Genomic DNA, 21,439 nt, shown 5'->3' with positions numbered 1-21,439 from the left:
AGGGCTGCAAGAAGAAAAGCAATTTACACATAACCCAAAGAGGCAAGGACAAAAAAAATTGACTCTTTGTTTTTTCTCCTTCATTTGAGATTGAGGGAAATTTGTATTTATACAGGATGTAAGATATCAATTTTTGATTCTCCAACAAATGATAGCACTGGTATTCTTTCATGGGTTTAATTGTACAGTAGGCAGTGTTTTATCTGAACACCTGCACCCTTCCTTTCTTCTCAGGTTTTTATTAATTCTCGAGGGGAAAACATTATAAGAGAATTCCTCCGGTGGTTCTTTCTTCAGATTGGGAACGAGGGAGCTTCAAAGTAGTAGAAAGATGTGTTCAGAAATCACAACAGCAGCAGTAATACTTTTGCCATGCCATAAAGTGAGCTCCGAGGCACCCCCAAGAGAAACACAAAAGACAAGAGCCTGAGAAATGGAGAATTGAGGAAAATTGAACCTCCAGGGGAAGAAAACTTCTGAAAAACAGCAAGACGGATTTTGGTACTCGTAATTTCATAGACCAGCTCAACTACCAATATCCAATATTCATCATATACTTCATAGCAACATCTAAAACACACAGTGGTGCACCGTGTTAATCTGGAAAATACCCAGATTCTCACTCATTCAAAGAGATTCTGTTTGTCATGGAAAATTCAGAAGGAAAGAGCACAACCTTGAGGAGAAGGAACCAACATTGATTCCAATGATCATTAGGTGCCAGCTTCACAAGGAGAGGAACAGGAAATGATGGAAAATGATGTCTATGGAGATTGTCAGTCATACAGGTCATGGTTGTCCCAAGGGTGCTTTTTCAAGAGGCAAACGGACAAATTAACTTTAGAAATAGAAGACGGAACAGAATACTACAAAATATGGGATTAAATTTTATCAATGGTGGGGAAAAAGGAAGGACCTAGAACCAAAGGATAGGAGGGTTGGCAGAACGGATGAGTGGAAATAGAAAATGTTCTATAAATGTATATAAAACGTGTACTTTATGCTATAGTATGTATGACAAACAGGATTGTCAGGACGATCACACCATGTCCAATGTTTTTAACAATTTAGTCAATAATTTTTTTGTAAAAAAAAAAGAAGAAAAGAAAGAAAAAGAAAAAGGGAATTTTTTTTACTGTGGGATGTCGACCATTCAAAAGAGAAGGATACTTTAAAATAGACAAAGTCCCCCTTGTATTGCCAGTTTGCAGAGCAACTAAAAAAAAAAAAAACAACCTCCGGCATCTTTTTTTGAGATGTACCCCAGACTCAGGTTTTTAATAGGCAATGCTAATGAGTTTCGGTGGCTTTATTTCCCAGTGTGCTGAAAACTCCAATAAATTTTGATTGCTTCCCCACTCCCGAGAAGTTCTAGGATTTGAAATATAGTCCTCCGTGCATTGTTTTTGTTTTACTAAATAAGATATTTCAGAGTCATTTGTGCCTACGTGGGGCGTCTCCATGATGTGGGCAAAAGTGTATCTGTGTTAGCATTAATGTCATCAATGTTCAGCGTTGTTCATCTTTTCTCTGGCTAAAAATGCCAAACAATTCCTTAAAAGTGGGCCATGGGTGGCACAGGTGACCTTCTAACTCAGCTGCCATGACCTACTCTTGTTTTAAACTGTAGGCTAATTCTGGAGGATACATAATTCTATAAGCTATTATTATGGTCTCCTGTGAGTTTTCTCCCTTAAAAAAAGAAGAAGACAGTTCATCAAAAGTGGGCCACTTGTTAGGACATGAGCCAGGAACAGGTCTTGAACTGACAACCATAAGGGCGTTGGTGAGAAATCCATTCTGTATGCTGGCCTGAAATAATATGGTATTCAGCTTTGTTTGGGTATTTTCCCACATCATTATAGTTGTGCTTTTAAAGTTGTAGCAACGTTTCGGCAGAATCTCATCTGCCATCATCAGGCTTCTGTATTGTGTTCATCTGTGAGTCGATCATCAAACACAATACAGAAGCCTGATGATGGCAGATGAGATTCTGCCGAAACATTGCTACAACTTTAAAAGTACAACTGTAATGACGTGGGAAAATACCCAAACAAAGCTGAATACCATACATACAAATACCTGAGAAAATTTAAGGATATGTATGTATGTATGTATGTATGTATGTATGTATGTATGTGTATATGTATATGTATGTTTTCTGAGGTTCTTGCAGGTATTTGTATGTGGCTCTCTAGTTATTCGGTTTTCTCCCACATAAGATTGGAAGTATCTAGGCAACGTTTCGATGAAGTCTCATTCATCATCTTCAGGCTTGTGTCTTCGGCTCTTGCTTCTCAGGGTGATGTGAGCTTGCAGCTGCTTCTTCCTTTAACTGCTAGTGGGGTGTGACTTGATTGGGTGGGGGCTTGGCTGTGTTCTGATTGGGTGGGGGTGTGTTCTCATTAGTTGAGGGTTTGGCTGTGTTCTGATTGGTTGGGGGTTTGGCCGTGTTCTGATTGGCTGGAGGCGTGTTCTGTTCAGGTGGGGGCTTGGTTGTGCTCAGGTTAGTTGCTGGGGAATTTGAGCTGGTGAGCTGTGATCCTGCTGTTTGGCTTCAAGTTCGTGGTCGTACCGCATCTTCATGGTGGGTGTCAGTTCGCTTCATGTATGGCTCAGAGGGGTTTGAAGTGGGTAGTGATGCAGCTGCAGTGCGGTTTCTGGTCCGTGGTCGTGTCTCATCTTCTGTGTGGGTGTGAGTCTGCTTTCTACGTGGAAGTGTGGTGGTGGCATCTTGTGTGGCCCTCATGGGTGTGGGTCTGGTGTCATTCTTCATGTTAGGTACTCGTCTGTTCATGAAGGCGGGTTTCCAAATGGCTGGTAGGCAGGTGGTGTCATCTCATTTGTTCATGCTGTGTGGGCATTATCTATCATCTATCTATCTATCTATCTATCTATCTATCTATCTATCTATCTATCTATCTATCTATCTACCTACCTACCTACCTACCTATCTACCTACCCACCTGTCCATCCATCCAATCTCTCTATCTATCCATCTATCCATCTCTCTCTCTCTTTCTCTCTTTACCTATCCATCCATCTAGCAACTGCACTTTCTATTTTTTCTTTGAAGATGTTTTGCTTCTCATCCAAGAAGCTGAAGAAGGATGAGAAGCAGTGATGGGATTCAATTTTTTTTTACTACCGGTTCTGTGGGCATGGCTTGGTGGGCATGGCAGGGGAAGGATACTGTAAACTCTCCATTCCCACCTGACTCCAGGGGAAAGTTACTGCAAAATCCCCATTCCCTCCCCACCCCACTAACCTGCTTTCCAGCTCCGTTCTCCTGTGCAGGGCAACCAAAGAAGACCCAGCCGATCAGCTGGGACTTGGGAGGCGGAGAATAGATGGGGGTGGAGCCAGTCAGAGGTGGTATTGACCAGTTCTCTGAACTACGCAAGATTCCCACTATCAGTTCTCCAGAACCAGTCACCACCTCTGATGAGGAGGGAAATGTCTTCAAAGAAAACCAGAAAGTCCAGTTGCCTCTTGAAAAGGCATCTATAGGCCAAAGAGATAAATGGAGCAGATTTATTCAGGACAACCATTTCTGACTGTGTTCATGCATATTAGTTTGTACATGTGTGTTTACACTGTAGGTTCATAAGTATCCTATGTTATCTTTGTGGTAGAATACAATCATCCTGCATGGCATGTTGAGATTCATGTGGCCTCTTATTCACTTTAGGAAGAACGTTGTCTGGTCTGATGATCATGCAAACGAGATCTACTTTATGTACCCACACCTAGTCCCGACTGACTTTAAAAGAGCCATAGCAATAACACCATACAAAAATGTAAAATAATTTGCTGATCCTCCATGGCAAACATTGATTGCTGGTGAAAGTTTAGCCAAGAGGCTGTTGATTTCAACACTGACACAACAAACCTCGACACTTTTCACAGGATTGTCACCTTTCTCTTGGAGTGTGACTCAAGAACCATTTTGAGTCTCAGCCATAGATAGGAAGATATGACACAGTGGAACATGGGAATTACTGGACCAAACGTGTCTCATTCATTATTCCAGAAAGAACCAAATGTCAGAGCATTAAACATCATTACTTGCTCATTTCTTTTCACCCTAGGAGCTATATTGGATTAGATGGAAGTTACAGAGAGGTGTGCACGGGTTTGAAAAAGAAACCAAGTTTTAGTTAAGAGGGCTTGGTGCTCTTGTCACAAAGACCTGCTCAGTCCAAAGAGGAGATAAAAAAATCAGAGGTGATATTTAAGAAACAGAAATAGAGCGAACAAGACCACTGACATTCATAAATCTTGGAAGAAGAAACTTTGCAATAGTTAGGATGGTGCATCAACATTTGATGCTGCAAAGCAGAAATTTTGCATTGTGTTTTAAGTCAGTATATTCAAGAAGCTAGGATTAAAACCAGGATTAAGTAAAACAAATAATAATAAACACCATGAACCCAGTCAGTTCCAGAGTTTTCTACTCAAGAAGCTGTTTGTTTGTTTGTTTATCAAATTTAGGCACTGCCCATTTCACTCATGGTGGTGCAGTGGCTCAGTGGTTTGAGACACTGGGCTTATTGGCTGGAAATCTGATGGCCCAGGTTCGAGACTCGAGCATCATGACACAGGGTGAGCTCCCATCCTCACTTAGTTCCTGCCTATCTGGCAGTTTGAAAGCATGCAGATGCAAGTAGACAAATAGATACCACTTTGGTGGGTAAGAAACATTACCCTGCAAGTGTTGGCTTACAGCCTCAAAACAGAGATGAGTAAGTCAGCAACATGTCAGCATTCCAAGTAACAAGCTCCAAACCAATAAACTCTGAGGTAATCATTTCCTCAAAGTTACATTTAATTAGAGTTGTCCTATTGGCACATCTGGGAAAACCCAAATCTGAGAGTTCTGGGTTTTCCCTTCCCAAAAGAAATTCATAGATCCATCCCCTGTGTCCATCAGTCCATCACGTGGCCCAATCAAATCTTCATCCCAACTGGAGACATCCCTCCAGACACTCCTTTCCAGGTGCAGGGCAACATGTCCTTGACTCTCAGAGAAAGGATATTGTTGTGTCTAGTGTTCTACCTCACTATGAAATTCCCCCACCTCCCAAATTTCCAGGCACTAAATGTGGCAGCCTTGAAGCTTTCAGTTAAAATATGGCTTCCAGGTCTGACACAACGTTTGGAAGAGTAAAATCCGCAGGGATTTCACTTTCCTTCCTACCTTCCATCTCACTCATAGAAAGACTTTGTGAATCCCTCAACAAAGTCCAAAGTCCAGAAGTGGAGAAAGGGAGGGGAGATGGAAAGTGTGGAAGGAAGGTCAGTTCAGCAGGGCAATGCCAAAAGAACGACTGGGGTGATAGGATAGCAGTGTTCCAATATTTGAGGGTCTGCCAAAAAGAAGAGCGAATCAACTTTTTTTCCCAAAGCACCAGAAGGCAGGACAACAACCAGTAGATGGAAACTAACCAGGGAGAGAAGCAGCGTAGAACGGACAGTGAGAACAATCAATCAGTGGAATAGCTTGCCTCCAGAAGTAGGTGCTCCATCAGTGGAGGCTTTTAAGAGGAGACTGGATGGCCATTTGTCTGAAAGTGTACAGGGTCTCCTACTTGAGCAGGGGTTGGGTTAGAAGACTTCCAAGGCCTCTTCCAACTTGACGATGTTCTATCTTTTCTAAAATTGCATAAGACCAAGGGCTTAAGTATGGTGGTGGTAGCAGACTTTTTTTTAAAAAAAAAAAACAACTTTAATTTACTGTCACTGTTAGCCCCCTTTGAGGTTTATGGTGGTATTTATACAACAACATCAATCACATGAAACAAGAAGGGGGATTTATAGTTTGTTTTAAAGACTGCAAATGCAATGTAATGCAAATGGCATGCCTCATGGGCATTTACGTTTAATGGGAAAATTACAGATGCAAAAGATTGGTGGAACAAATTTTAAATTGACTTTATTACATCAAGTGCTTGTTTCTGGTGGGGGGGTGGGGTGTATTGTTGTTGATGATGATGAATTTTTTTTTCTTGGTTTGTCAGCATGGGGTTTCCTTTCTTCCAGAGACTAGTATTTTAGTGTGTGTGTGTGTGTGTGTGTGTTTGTCTCAGTGTGTGAGTGTGGGTGTTTCTTAAATGTGCATATATGCATAATAAAGACATGTAAAACAATGTAGTACAGCAGTGTGTTTTTCAACCTTGGCAACTTTCAGTTGAGTAGACTTCAATTACCAGAATTCCCCAGTCGACCTCATGGTCAGAGAACTTCCAACAACTCATTTCCTATCTGTAGGAGCAATGGTTAAATCGATGTTTTTCAACATTGGCAACTTCAAGCTGTCTGGACTTCCAATCCCAGAATCGCCCAGCCAGCATCCTGTTAATCTTAAAATTGCTGAGATTGAGTTTGAGAAACTCTGAAGTATTGAAAGGAATAAAGTTGGATGTCGTCCACGTGTTAAGAGCGCCACGTTAAGATCACCATAATCAAAGAGGCAAAGGGAGACCTGCAGATTTGGTTAAAATCGCCAAACTTCCAACCATTTTGGTCTCTAATTCTGCAACTTAGTAAGAATTGCACTTGCCATCCACACAGATCCAGTTAGGTTTTATTATTTCAAACTTTATTATTTCGTGTCAGCAAGGAGCAGGTAAATTTATGGCTCTATTTGTCCAGAATTTCTGGCATTCTATAGGGAATCCTGGGAGCTGAAGTTCTACACAGCTTAGAATTGCCAAGGTGGAGGAACACTGCAGTATCGTAATAGAGAATTTGCTGTGTTTGTTGAACGATATGTAAGTGAAGTAGCACTGAGCATCATCGTGCAGTAAAGCTTACCTTATCACAAAGGACAGATGCTTCAGAATTCCCAGGTCAAAACAACTCTCATTCATACCAGGAGAACCAGAGAATTATCTTCATGCGACTCTCATCTAACCCAAGGGATCTTGTAGAAAACTTTGCCATGGCCTGCATCTAACTAGGTCAGTGTTCCTTCTTCCAGGGTGATTAATTAACTGGAATTTAAACCCATACTGAGATTCCTTCCTGTGCCAGCCTTGGAGACTGACTCCAGAATATTACATTTTCTCTGTGTGAGTCCATATGTTTAATCCACCTGAAGATTGGGTATAGAGTTGGGTACAAATGACCTTTCAATTTTTTCCAATAAACTCGAGGACAGAGATGATTCCTCAGAATTTCTCAAGAGGAAAGAGTCATTTTCTCAAGGATAAAACCGTCATTAGCCAGGACCCTGATGCTGGTCTTAAAGCCCCATCAAGGAACCTTTTTTCCCCCTAATGTCTTTTTCTGAGGCTGAGGGGAAGGCAAGGGAAGTCAGGGAGGTTACAGAGAAGCACAGAAATGGATAGACAGTGAAATGCAGGATATTTGCACGTACACCTTGACCTTTGTGCAAAGGATGAAGTGTAAGAAAACCCATTGTATCTATGAGAATTTCTCCAAAATCCTCTTCATCTTGCAAAGAAGGGGGAAAAAATCAGCTAGGAAAACTGGCATTCATGGGATCATTGCCTCTGGTTTTCTGAAAGATTTCAAAATCATAGTAATTTAATTAGGGCTTGAGGACAGCTTGAAGTCCACCTATTTTTGCTGAGGGGTTCATTTTCACATGCGAAGATGGATGTTAAAATCACCTCAGGAAGATTTAACCGCTGTTTGTGTTTGTTTGCTTGGGCCTTTCAAATCACTTCCCCGTCTAATCTCTGCAGCTTTCTTGGGAAAAAGTGGTCTGCCATTGCCTCCTTCCTAGGGCTGAGAGAAAGTGACTGGCCCAGGATTACCCAGCAGGTTTTGTGCCTAAGGGAGGACTAAAACTCAGAGTCTTTGAGCGTCTTCCTGAAGTCGTTAAGCACTACACAAAACTGCCTCTGATTAATGGTTATTGGGCCCCGACCAATACCAATAGCAAGAAACTGCTATTAATATATATATATATATATATATATATATATATATATATATATATATATATATAGACACATTATTAAAATGGAACTTTAAGGTAAACATCTGAGGTTACACTCAGTCTTAACTGGGATTTGACTAATTTATTGCTATTTTAAGGAAGCAATTAAGTAATCCAGAGGTATTTGCAGTAGATTAGAAACAATTCCACAATCAACGATATAAAAAGAGCAGCGAAAATAATTATCCCAATCTCTTTTATCCAGGTGTAAAATGCAAGCAGCTTTAGGTGAGACAGAATATGTTGTCCTATCGCTGGAGGACAACTATTGGATTCAGAATATGCTCAGGAGTATGGTGTAGTTTAATTTAGTATTTCCCAATCTGGCTGCCCCACCAGATTTCTGGACTGATTTTCAGAGTTTTCAATAAAGCCCCTGCCAGTTCCAGGATTAGAAGTGGAAGTCTATTTATCTGGGTCAGTCTGGAGAAGGTTCACAGTTGGGTGACCAATGTCTTGACCAGTGGTGGGATTCATTTTTTTTTTACTACCAGTTCTGTGGGCGTGGCTTGGTGGGCGTGGCATGGCTTGGTGGGCGTGACAGGGGAAGGATACTGCAAAATTTCCATTCCCTCCCCTCTCTTGGAGAAGATTACTGCAAAATCCCATTCCTCCCCCATCCCACTAACCTGCTTTCCAACTCTGTTCTCCTGTGCAGGGCAACAAAAGACCCAGCCAATCAATTGGGACTCAATGGAAGCTGAGAATAGATGGGGTTGTCAGGGCCAGTCAGAGGTGGTATTTGCCAGTTCTCTGAACTACTCAACATTTCCACTACCGGTTCTCCAGAACTGGTCGGAATCGGCTGAATACCACCTCTGATCTCCGACTCTGGTTGTTGAGTTCTAAGACCAAATTCTGCAAACTCAGAGCTTGACCTTCCTGAAATGGCCTACGTTACTATCAACAGGGTTAGAGAAGTTGAGAAACCCATTTCATCCAGACTCTCAGCGTAGCTTGTTGAACCCTAGCCAAGAAGTAAAATAAATAGAAGCTAAAACTGGTGGTTTCCCTTGAAAAGCAGCCAACTCCTGGCACATGCCAAAACATAAACCAGATTGCATAATGAGGAGGTTTTTCATAATTTCCTCAGATTAGGTTTTTATTAATGCCTGTCAACAGCCAGGGAGAGCTATTAACAGCTGTTGGTAGCCAGGCCAGCACTGACTTCACTGCTAATCTAAAGCCAACAGTAAAGTCTCTTTTACAAGCTTGCTGATTGCAAAGGAAACTGGCTTCTATCGGCATTCAGCTCAGAAAGATGGACTCCATCTCTGTGCTGAAAGAAAAATGAAAGAGAGAATATTCCTCCAGCAATGCCAGTTAAGGGAGGGGGGGACTGGGGAGGGAGGAGGTTGTCGGGGGAAAGGAGAGGAATCCTCACCTCAATGCAAATTTATCCAGTGCCACTCTCGGATCGATCAATTATCCTTTGAAATGCACATTTTTTTCCTGAATTTCTCAGTGCCTTTTGCTATATGGTATGAAAGGAAGCCCTTCACAAAGATACATGAAAGGGATGCTTCAAAACATAATGATTTGGGAAGAAACACCACGGAAATTATCTGCACAAAGCAAAAGGGCAAATAAGAATATGGCATTGCAGGAATTGGCCTCTCTGCTATTATTTGACATATGCAGCCATGGGATTATTATTATTATTATTATTATTATTATTATTATTATTATTATTATTATTATTATTATTATTTTGGCGGCTTGAAGGGGTAGGGACTTCAGCTCCTGGAATTCCCCAGACAGAATGTTGACTGAGGAATTCTGAGAATTGAAGTCCTCACATCTTCAGACCGCCAAGATTGAAAAACACTGATCTACATGGAACTGCGAGGTAAGATATTCCATCCTTATTCCATCACTAGCTCTACACCCGTGCTTCGCTACGAAACTATGTGATCGGGCTGGGTTTTTGGGGAGGAAAATAAGGGGAAAAAATTGTGCCTCTGCCTACCAGCATCCATCTGTATTCATCTGGTTAGCATCCTGGCAGTGTGTGAGAGAGTTGAGGGCTGTTTGGAAACTGAAAGAAGAAGAACATAGGTGCCAAATTTCAAGTTTGTAGGCTTTATGGTTCTGGAGATTTCGCTTTTAGATAGAAGTGAAGTTATAGATGATAGATAGATAGATAGATAGATAGATAGATAGATAGATAGATAGATAGATAGATAGATAGATAGATAGATAGATATAGATAGATCAGATTAGTGATACCCAATGATACATCCCTTAACTGGGCCAACCAAGTGATGTTATCAACGTCTCCTCCCAGGATCTGGAGATTGGGGCACTCAGGATGAGGAAAAACAGACATTGGTTTAACTATAGCAAGAATAAGAGATTATGAGATTTTGAGTCCTTTGATCCTGTCCAGTCATGTCCGGTTCTAGGGGGCAGTGCTCATCTGCATTTCCTAGGTAAAGGAGTTAAACATTGCCGAAGATGTTGATTATATACCAAGGTGCACAGAATATGCTGTTTTCTTCCCACTGAAGTGGTACCTATTTATCTGCTCATGTTTGCATGCTTTCGAACTGCTAGGTTCACAGGAGCTGGGGTGAGGACAGGATGCTCACCCAGTCATGCAATGCTTGGGGTCTTGAACTGCCAACCTTTCAGCACCTTAACCATCAGGCCACAGCACCCAAGAGACGTCTTGACTGGCTTCAACTGCTTGTGTTATTTATTTATTTAGTTCTGTTATCCTGCCATCCTCTTCTTTCTGTGTTCTGAAAGTATTGCCTTTTAGATTTTGTTGCATTGCATTGGGGTTTTTTTTTAGTCTTTTTTATTTATATATAAATATTTTGAAAACAATATATTGTGCAGGCATTTCATTTTACCAAAAAAGCCACAGATATAGTAATCATGATAATAATAACATCCCTAGTAATTATAGCAATATTAATAGTTATATTAGCTTATTTACAATCATATTCATTATACTAGCATACTTATAGTCATAGACAATGTTCATCTTTTACATGCACACATAACAATACCAACAATAATTGCATTGTTCATTTCTTGCTTCCAACTGTAAGTTGCTCAGAGTTTTTTTTTTTGTTTTGCAAATTGGGCAGCCATATAAATCTAAAACAATAGTGGCAACATGGATTGAATCCACAATAGCATGAGTTGGAAGTCTACAAAACAGAAAAAGCAAAACAAAACTGCCCGCTAACCCACTCCTTGTGTAAACTAGCAGCCATCAAGACTGGTGTAAGGAACTGGGAAGAACTGCAATGGATTTAATAACCTCCCGTTATGAAAAAAAACTAAAACTTGCACAGAAAGGAAAAAAAGAAAAACAACCCATGAAAGCATGCCATACCGACAAAGACAGATTTGCAGTAGGGTTGGTGGGGGAGGAATTCCCTTTCTTCAGGCAAATTTATAAAAGTGCAGCCAGTCCTAATTGATGAATGAATGTTTCCTAAACTTTCCTAAGACAGCCAATTTTGTCAGTTATACTTTATGTGCCAAGTCAGCCCCTTTAGTGTCAATGAAAAATTAACCAACTTTTCTGTGTGGTTAATTGCCTGTGTGACTAATATTTTCTCATATGTGTAATCAGAAGCATATTGCTTGTCTTCTCATCCCCACCCACCCCAGGCCTTAATTGTATTTGTAACTCAAAAGACAAAGTACCTGAGAGGAGAATGGAAGAAAAACTGGGTGATGAAGTTGACTCAAAATTCAAGAACATCCTGGAAAGGGGCTTCATTTGGGAGCAGGCAACTTTTGGGAATCTTCATATATAATGGTTTTAACATTTCTTTATTCACCTTATTCGCAAAATGGTGCCCACAGTTTGCATTCGAACAAGGACAAAATGGTGGAGCTCACCTTTATCATTTCTTCTAAACTGCTGCCCTTCCTCAAGTTACTCTTTATCAGGGTAAAATAATTACAGAGTTGGAAGAGACCTTGGAGGTTTTCTAGTCCAACCCTCTACTCAAAAAGGAGAGCCTATACCATTTCAGGCTAATGATTCTCTTCCTAAGAACCTAAAGGGATGGAGCAACAGAACTTCTGGAAACAAGCTGTTCCACTGATTAATTGTTCTCACTGTCAGGAAATTTCTCCCTAGTTCCAGATTGCTTCTCTCCTTGATTAGTTTCCATCTCTTGCTTCTTGTCCTATCCTCGGGTGCTTTGAAGAATAGCTTGACCCCCTCTTCTTTGTGGCAGCCCCTCAAATATTGGAAGCCTGCCATCATTCCTTCTCTTCAGTAGACTAGAAATGCCCATTTCCTGCAACCCTTCTTGATATGTTTTAGCCTCCAGTCTTCTAATCATCTTTGTTGTCCTTCTCTGCAGTTTTTCTAGGCTTTCAATCTCTTTTTTATATCGTGGTGGCCAAAATTGGATGCAATATTCCAAGTGCAATCACTCCCATTTAAGAAGGATACTTCATCATAGAGGATGTAGATAAAGGCTCTAGAGCTAAAAACTTATTTTTAGAGATCAAAATGATAGGACAGGTTAATATTTTGTTGTAGAGCTGCAGTTTACCACCTTTCTAAGTTTCTTAGATGTTCTTAGAGTCTAAGAACGGGTCAGAAGAGGCGGGGATAATCAGAAGGAAGTATCTTTGTTTATTTTAAGTCCATAGATATCCCATGGCCTACCCAAAGGATGGCCTTCTGCTACAAATACAAGTAGACTCATAACCATCCCTTGGTCTACAAAAGGTATGGCCTTCTGATGCAGAGATGGGTAAAGTCAAAGCCCTCTCAATGCAAAGAAGCTTTGGGAGGGTCACAAAAGGAAGAAATCCTAGATTTAGATCAATTTGATGGTGCAAGACAGATGGCCCAGTTTCAAACATCAAAGCTGGATAATAAAAGTTGGGGGGACGGACAGTGGTTGTATTCTACCGGTTTGGCCGAATTGGTAGCTCCGAGTTCATATATAAGCAAACCAGTTTGCTCTGACGATCAGCAGCTGGGACCATTTCCATGCTCATGTGATCAGCATGATGACTGGCAGTCCTCAAGTTACAACAGTTTATTTAATGACTATTCAAAGTTACAACGCCACTGAAAAATGTGACTTATGACCATTTTTCTCAATGATGGCCTTTGCAGTATCCCCATGATCCCCCGATTCAAAATTCAGATGTTTGGGAACTGCTGCTTCCTATTTATGTTGCTGTGCCCCAAGCAGTGGTGGTATTCTGCCGGTTCGGCCCAGTTCGCTCCGATGATCAGCTGCTGGGCCCTGCTGCCTACCCTGGCTCTATACTGGTCTTTATTTCCTGGTTTTCAAGCTCAGCTGCTTCGCATGAAGACACAGGGAGAGTGCAGGATTACAGGAGAAGGTTAGGAGCAAACCCTCTGCGTGCACATAAAGCACGCCCACCAAGCCACACCCACAGAACTGGTGGTAAAAAATTTTTGAAACCCACCATGGGGAGGGGGGAACACAATGAATTTCCAAAAGTATCATTTGTATTAACCTGAAGCGGGTCAAGATTTCCAACCAAAATCTTTAACTCTCTCCTTCAATTCTGCTCCCTGAGACAACCTGCTGATGTTTACCGCACAGTAGGACCAGCCTGTACATCTCAGCAAGAAAAGAAATTACAGCTAGTCCTCCACTTACAAACAGTTCACTTAGTGACCATTCAAAGTTACAACGGAACTGAAAAAAGTGAGTTATGGCTGTATTTCGCACATATGACCTTTGCAGCATCCCCATGGTCATGTGATTTATATTCGGATGTTTGATCTCTGACTCATATTTATGACATTTGTGGATCTTCTGGGGAGCAAAGTCCATGGGGAAGCCAGATTCACTTAACATTTGTGTGACTAATGGAACAACTTCAGTGACTCACTTAACAAATGTGCCAAGAAAAGTCATAAAAATGGGGAAAAAAAGTCACTTAACAAATTTCCTCACTTAGCCGCAGAAATTTTAGGTTCAGTGATGGACATAAGTCAAGGACTATCTCTACAGACCTGGAATGGGATGTATTCCATTGAAGGCATAATATTCTCATGACCGGCAGTCAGGGGTGGGTTCCTACCGGTGCTACTACCGTTTGGGTGATATTACATAGCACATGTGGGCACCTAAAGTGTGCTGTGCCAATCAGCTGAGAGGAAGAAGAAATGAAAGGCCAGGAGTGACCTTCCCACCTGCCCAGGTGCTTTTCGCTTCTTTTATCCTCCCAGCTGATTGTTGGAGGAACTGGTATGGCCAAACCAGTAGCTTTTTTTTACTACCAGTTTGCCCCAACCAGCCTGAACCAGCCTGAACTGGTAGCATACCACTACTGCCGGCAGTGCACTTAAGTAGAAGGGCTACAAAATGAGCCTTCAAATGGAGCTCTCTCCAGCTTGCTTTCCATATGGACGTATCTGGACAGCAAGGGAGTCCTCCTGTCAAGACATTGAGTGTCGCCATGGTGTCCCCATAGCAGCCTGGACTCTTCCTTACAGCGATGAGTGTAGAGTAACAAGCTGGAGGAGAACCATCAGTGGTGCTAGGTTGGGTGAAGACCTTCTTCCCACTACCCACATAGGCCTCCTTGGATTGCCCCAAATACTCTCTCCCTTTTTCTTTCAGCCTATGCCTCACTGTGTGCTCTAAGCAGACAAACTAGGCTCCCCGTGGCTAGCTTTGTGGGTTTCTGCCCCCACCCTCTTCTTTTAATAACTTGTCTACTCAACCTTGCTTCCCAAGAGCTTTTCATACCTGCCGTGCAGCCAGCAAGCAAGTTTCTTCTAAGTTGCTCCCACCATCTTCGGCTTCTCTTTTCTTCTCTGCTGAACCATTTCATTGCTGTTCCATTGACTGGGGTGGGGATGGGGCAGGGTGGGTGGATAGAGGGTGTTCTGTTACACTGGAATCAATACCTTCGGGGGCTCTCCAGCCCGCTGATTAGCTTGTCAGTCAGGGCTGGAGGGGGAAGGTAGCACGAATCCCGAAATACCAGGGCCGCTGGTTTGAAAAGCAAAGATTTCAGGAGGTTCAGGCCTGGGGGGGAAGGGAGTTAGCGGCCACCTGTTTCTCTCTAACATGTGCAAAGTGTATTAACGTCTTTGCTGCTGCATACTGGAAAGTCACATGGGAGGGAGGCAAGTTTAACAGCTTTGGAATCTTTTAACTTATAGTTGCATTAAAAGAGGAGGAGGAGGAGGAGAGGAAGAGGAGGAGGCGATAGTTTCTCTATCTCCAAATGATCCTTTCAAGCAACTCCGGGTAACAAGAAGTTCTTTGCCAACGTATTTATTTTCATTTGGAACAATAATTTTGCTGGGTAAAGGGATCCATCACACTAAAACCATGGGGGAAGACACAGATATCATCCAGATTCTCCGTGTCTGCCTTTCTAACCAGAATGGGTAAACTTTGAAAGCAGAATTCATTGGGCAATTTATTATCTTGCTCACAGATTCTTGGAAGCTCCCTTGAACTTGCCATTTCAGTGGGTATTTATCCATCAGTCCCAACGATTCATCCGTGGTATCCAACTATTTTTTTTTAAAAAAAATCATATATTTATTGCCAACTTTCTGCCCAGAATAGCCATCCCATCACCCAACTTTTTCAAGGGGCAGCAGATGAAAATAGCGAAGGATCCCTAAAAGTGAGGAGGGAGGAAAGGAAGGAGAGAAAGAGTAAGGGAAGGAAAGGGAAAAAGTGAAGTGAACAAGAAAGAGAAAGGAAGAGGAAGAAAGATAAATTGGGAAAGTGAATGAGGGAGAAGGGAAGGATGATGAAAAGGAGGGAAGAAGGGAGGGAGGGAGGGAGGGAGGGAGGAAGGGAGGAAGGAAGGAAGGAAGGAAGGAAGGAAGGAAGGAAGGAAGGAAGGAAGGAAGGAAGGAAGAGGAGAGAGGGAGGGAGAGGGGAGGGAGGGAAGGAAGGAGGGAGGGAGGAGAGAGGGAAGGAAGGAAAGAAGGAAGGGAGGAAGGAAGGAGGGAGGGAAGAAAGGAGGGAGGGAGCAAGGGAGAGAGGGAGGGAAAGAAAGGAGGGAAGGAGGGAGGGAGGAAGTTTAAAATGTTATGTGATAGATAAACCATATTTATTTTACTTTATTCCATTAATCAACATTAAATGGTGCCCAATAATAATTCCTGAAGGGTATCAGAATAATACCCCCAAAATCCCAGTGTATAAAAAAGGCGGGGGGTGGAGTTTAGAAAAAATTAGCCCAACGTCTTGACTTCAGAGCAAAACTTGTAAGCTTCTACTTTTGAACACCTACTGCAAGTCACCCGTTCTGGCTTCCGGTTCAGGATTTTTGCAGATTAAGTACATACATCCAAACCAATTTCCCTGTCAAAACATGTTATCATTCAAATTAACTCAAGAAAACGCCCCCTCCGTTTCCTACCTCCGAAGACCACAAAGGGAATTCTTGTGCTTAGTATTAAAATCCCAAGCTTTAAGAAACATGCTTTCTTCTTTCTTATTTTAACCACATTTGGGGTTTCCTAACTACTGTCTGCAAACTCACCACAAACCACAAAGTAAATCAGAACAATGCTAATTCAGATTTATCATTAGCTTTATTCCATTAAATTAATCCCCCCTTTTTTGTTTTGTTTTAACTAGCACGATTAGCTTTTGACAAGTGGGCTTAGATCTTTCTTGTTCCCCCACTTTCCTGCAAGCCACAAGTTGAAGACTAACTTTGCGAGAAGCTCATTGTGAAGATGTTACTAATATTACAGGAAAATAGCATCGGATTCAATTCTTAACTAAAGGTTGAGAGTTCTGTTTTGATGAAATCTATCCCATTCCCAGAGATTTATGCTGCAAGGGTGACTTTAAGGGAGTTATTTTTAAGGAGCCATTTTTTCCAATGCAGAATGAAGTTGGGGTAACTGACAAGAGTGAGACTGTCACTAAGATAGTGAGCTGACAGCTGGGTTGCCTCAGTTCAAATCTTACTTCTCTCCTGAACTCACTTAGCCTGCGAAAAAGGAGATTGGAAAGGAGAGTATCTTGTTTTAGACCAAACTGTCTTACTCACCCCAACAGCCCTGGAAAAAAAAAAGGTTATATTAAGCTAGCTTAAACTCATACCAGAAATTCCTTCGCTCATCTCTGAGTGAAATTATAATCCTAAAGCTCAGCCTACACATTATGGAAAAATTGTTTTGTTTTGTTTTGGTGTAACAAATCTGAATTGATTATTTTAATCTCTTGTTAGGGGGCTTAGAATCTAGGCAGATGTAATGAAGAGAGAGAGAGAGAGAGAGAGAGATGATGGACACAGACAGACAGACAGACAGACAAACAACACAGAAACACACATATATAGGATTAGTACAATGTATATATCAGTTCATATTCTGTATTCCAAGTTAAACTAGTCAATCTATCATCACTCTCTTACACACACACAACACACACAGACGTGCATTTGTTTCTGTAATTTGAATCAAGTCACTTAACTGATTATGCACACGAATACACACACATACACACACACACACACAAATATGTATGTGTATATGTATGTACACATATCTACAACTGATTTTTTTTTTGTCTTTCTAAAATTTCACCAACTATGAGAGAATGCTATGAACGGGAAATGTCGTGATAGCAAATACCAAATCACTTTTATTTGTTTTTGTTTTTATCTTTCCCTCTATTATATCAGACCCAAAACTATTTTCAGAAATGAGTATGTTTAATTGACAGCCTCCTATATTTCTGTTTGCCTTTATTGAGATGCCTGTTTCAAAATCTATTCAAATCTTAGTTGCTAAACTAGGCTTAATACATGAATCATTTAAGAAGAAATGGAAAAAGGAAATCCTTGCAGAAGTGAAGCCTTCCTTTAGTGCTTATATGTTCTTGGTCGAGCTAAAATATTCAGCTACCTGCAGTGAAGGACAAGATTATCTCCTGAATCTTACTTCTTCACTGATGACAGACAATGGCACCATTTCTAGGGCCTGGATCTTTTCTAGAGGTACAGATGTAGGACATAGAACAGAGTTGGAAGAGACTTTGAAAGTCTTTTAGTCTACCCCCCTGCCCAAGTCCTAATTTTATCTAGACAAATGGTTGTCCAGTTTTTTCCCCCTTAAAAATCTCCAATGATGATAGAGCACCCACAGCACCAAAAGCAGAGGTGGTATTCAGCAGGTTCTGATCAGTTCTGGAGAACTGGAAGCAGAAATTTTGAGTAGTTCAGAGAACTGGCCAATACCACCTCTGACTGGAGATTTTACAGTATCCTTCCCCTGCCACGCCCATCAAGCCACGCTCACAGAACCGGTAATAAGAAAAATTGAATCCCACCACTGGTACTATCACTTTATGTGATTCTGAAGCTTCAACGTTCAGAAGTCTCAGCAATGACCAGGTTGAGGAATGGGTGGTCTGGAGAGTAATATATTTGGACAAACCAAAGAAAGCAGGCTAGTTGAGAAGAAATTAAAGAAATGCCTTTCCATACATATCTTACTCTTTCAATAGTTCATCTGTTTGTGTTGCTAGGGACAACCCACCTACCCTTGGCACCTGCTCTGATCTACAAATCTTCTGTTTGATTCGTTTCCATGCTAACCACCAGTTTTGCCTTCCAGAAATAGTTTGTAATTCTTGAAGATATTAGCAAGTTACCAAAAACGTCTTGGGTTCATGTCTGTGTGATTCCATCAAAACCCAAGTCAGCTTCCTTTAAATACCTGTTGCTCGGGATCAATTGTGGGGAAGAACCTATCCATCACAGGTGACAATCCAGGATACATCTGGTTGATAACTGTGTGACACTGAATCGTTTCTAGTGCTGGTGGGTTCTTCTTAGATAACCGACCGGCTGTGTTCTCTGTTGAACTGTATTTTTGGCTTCTTTTTAAACAAAACTCTGCTACCCTGAGTTACTAATTTGCTACCTCCTGAGTTCATAGACTTCCAGGACACCCATCGCTGACAATATGTGTGTGTTCTCACATCCATAAACTGTCAAGGGCTCTTGAATACACAGCTTGCCATTTTACCACTTAACAGATTATCTAAGCTGCAGACAACTTGGTAGGACAATTATTGATTTTTCTAGTGAATCTTTAACCAAACGCTACAATGACCTTAGCTTTTGAATGCGATGCCATGCATCTTACTTTCAAACAACAGATGTGAGGAGAAGGAAGATTTACATGCCTCTAAAGTTTGGAGTCTGGATGACTTTTGAGAGGTGTATGGTTCTTTCCTAGCAAGTCTCATCAGATCATATCAAATTTGGCATCTGTTTTGGTCTTCCTTAAAATCACATGTATTTCTACTCATTTAGTATAACATCAAATTTTGATGCCCATTTTCTTTTGGTTGCATGCCGTAAGGCATAAAAACTACATCTTTACCAATTTATTTATTGGCCGGATTATTTCCACCAGTGTGTTTTTATGAGCCTAGATGTTGCCTGCCAGAAACGGGAGTTGGGAGACCTCTCCTGACCTCTTTTAACATGGAATGTCATCCGTTGCCATAGGTTGTTGAAGGGCTAGTGGGTGCAGATGCCATTCCCAATTATGCAGTATTAAATGTGATGGGGAAGTTAGCTGGCAAAGGAAGGACAAATTGCATCATTTTGTAGCATCTAATCCTTGCAGCTTGTTGCTTGCAGAGTTTTAAAAGGTGCACTGTAATTCTCGTGAGCCACCACCATGTTGAGCCAGGAACTAAAGCGAACACAATCTAGTTGATGAAGGTCGGCCCCAATGCAATTTTGATACACGGAAATTTACAAATAACCCTTGACAAAACATATGATTCTCAAAGTAAGGATGGCCACCCCCCCATAAAAAAAAACAACAAAACTATTTATGAGCTGGTTCTAAAGTTACAACATCCTCCCATTAAGTGATTGCATTTTGGATGCTTGGCAACCAACCTGCATTGATGGCCATTTTTATCATCCTCCAGTCACATGATCGTGTATATTGGCATTTTATGCAGAAACCAGGGTTTATTTTCAGTTTCCAGCAAAAAAAAATGTCCATTGGGTTTTAAAGGGTTTGTCAAACATCCAAGACATTAGCTTAACAATTGTGGTGGTTTAACCACTACAGAGTTTGCTTAATGACTACACAAAAGATGTAACAAAATCAGGGACAGTCATGGGGTGACTCGCTTAACAATGATTGCAATTACCATCATAATTCTGGGCTAAATCATGGTCATAGGTTGAGACTACTGAATTCATGATCCTCTTTTCCATCTTTGTCCTTCAGTATGCAGATAATTCCAAAATTTTGGTAGACCTGTTGGAGAGGGTTATATATACTCAGGTTCAAGGCTTCCTGCTATTCCACGGATGAATAGCTTTTCTGGATCAGGAGCTTACACATGTACTTTGAGTGGCTTCCAGGGACCACATTCCAAAAAGCCACATGTAGACTGCAAAATTAAGACATGCATTTAATTTGGTTTGCAGATATATTTGTACATAATTAAAATTAAACAGAGTTAGTTTTAATTTTACCATGGTTGTAAAATTCTATTACATAAATATTATAGTTTTATTATTTCCTTCAGTTTATGTATTTCAGTATCTCTGGTGACCAAATAGCTGCCAGAGTTGTTGGGGTATCAGGTCGCATCACTCCAACTTACATTTTTTCACATTAAAAGAAGAAGAGAGAGAAATGGAACACGCAGATTGCTGCTCACACATGTTCCATGGATACAAGCATAGGCTTCTGGCACATGGAACCATTGAATGCACGGAGACCAAAGTGGTCCAGTTGATGCATCTAAATTCCCTCTTCTATTCAATTTTATATGACCCAAGATATCTATCAGAAATTGCTGCCTTGAACCTTCTCCTATTAATTAAGCAAAATCCTTCTCCCATTATTTAAGCAAAAAGCAATAATTGCTTCACTTATTTCCATCAGCCTTCAATAGACACATAGACATTAACAAGACCCATAGACTATATGAAAGAAACAATCAACCAGCCCAGAAGGGAACAAAAAATCTCCAGCACCTTTCTACCAGCAATCAGCACCCAGATCAGTATAGGTTAACTCCAAGGTTAAGATCAGACCAGCAATCAAGGATATGAGGTCCCAGTCAAGAAACTGCCAAAGAGCCAACAGTAAACAGCCCAACCAAAGAATCTCTAAGGCCACCCCCACCAGAATATAAAGTGTCAGCAAACCACACCCCTTACAAGCACTGATGATGTTACATAGTTGGGTAATGAAACATCTGCAAGAAAACTACCAAGCTCAGAGAACATCAAAGACCCCTCATGTCAACACTAAGCTACAAATATTCTCCTTTAATAATATCTCTTACTTTCATTCCTACAACAGAAGGCAAAGCACCACTGTGCATAACAGCTTGACTTCAAAAAGAACATCCCAACTCTGTCTTTCTTTCAGAGTGAGAGTTTTTGGAAAACTATTTGATTCTAATAATATCTACAAACATTGTAAGCTTCTTGAATGAAAAGTTTGAAACTTGTTTTTTTTTC

General features: G+C 41.1%; 1 long non-coding RNA gene across 1 annotated transcript; it reads right to left on the bottom strand.

Annotated features, from left to right (window-relative positions):
• Positions 1 to 399: 399 nt before the first annotated feature.
• Positions 400 to 18,766, bottom strand: LOC148124713 (uncharacterized). Its single transcript, XR_015745125.1, has 3 exons — positions 18,648 to 18,766; positions 3,269 to 3,504; positions 400 to 426 (listed from the first exon to the last, which is right to left on the bottom strand). It is a non-coding gene; the product is annotated as an uncharacterized LOC148124713 (long non-coding RNA).
• Positions 18,767 to 21,439: the final 2,673 nt, after the last annotated feature.

Source organism: Pseudonaja textilis, chromosome 13 (assembly GCF_049901715.1).
Source record: "Pseudonaja textilis isolate UNSWEBS1 chromosome 13, rPseTex1.2, whole genome shotgun sequence".
Taxonomy (NCBI): domain Eukaryota; kingdom Metazoa; phylum Chordata; class Lepidosauria; order Squamata; family Elapidae; genus Pseudonaja; species Pseudonaja textilis.
Note: the sequence above shows the minus strand (reverse complement) of the source record. Positions and strands in the feature narration are given on the sequence as shown.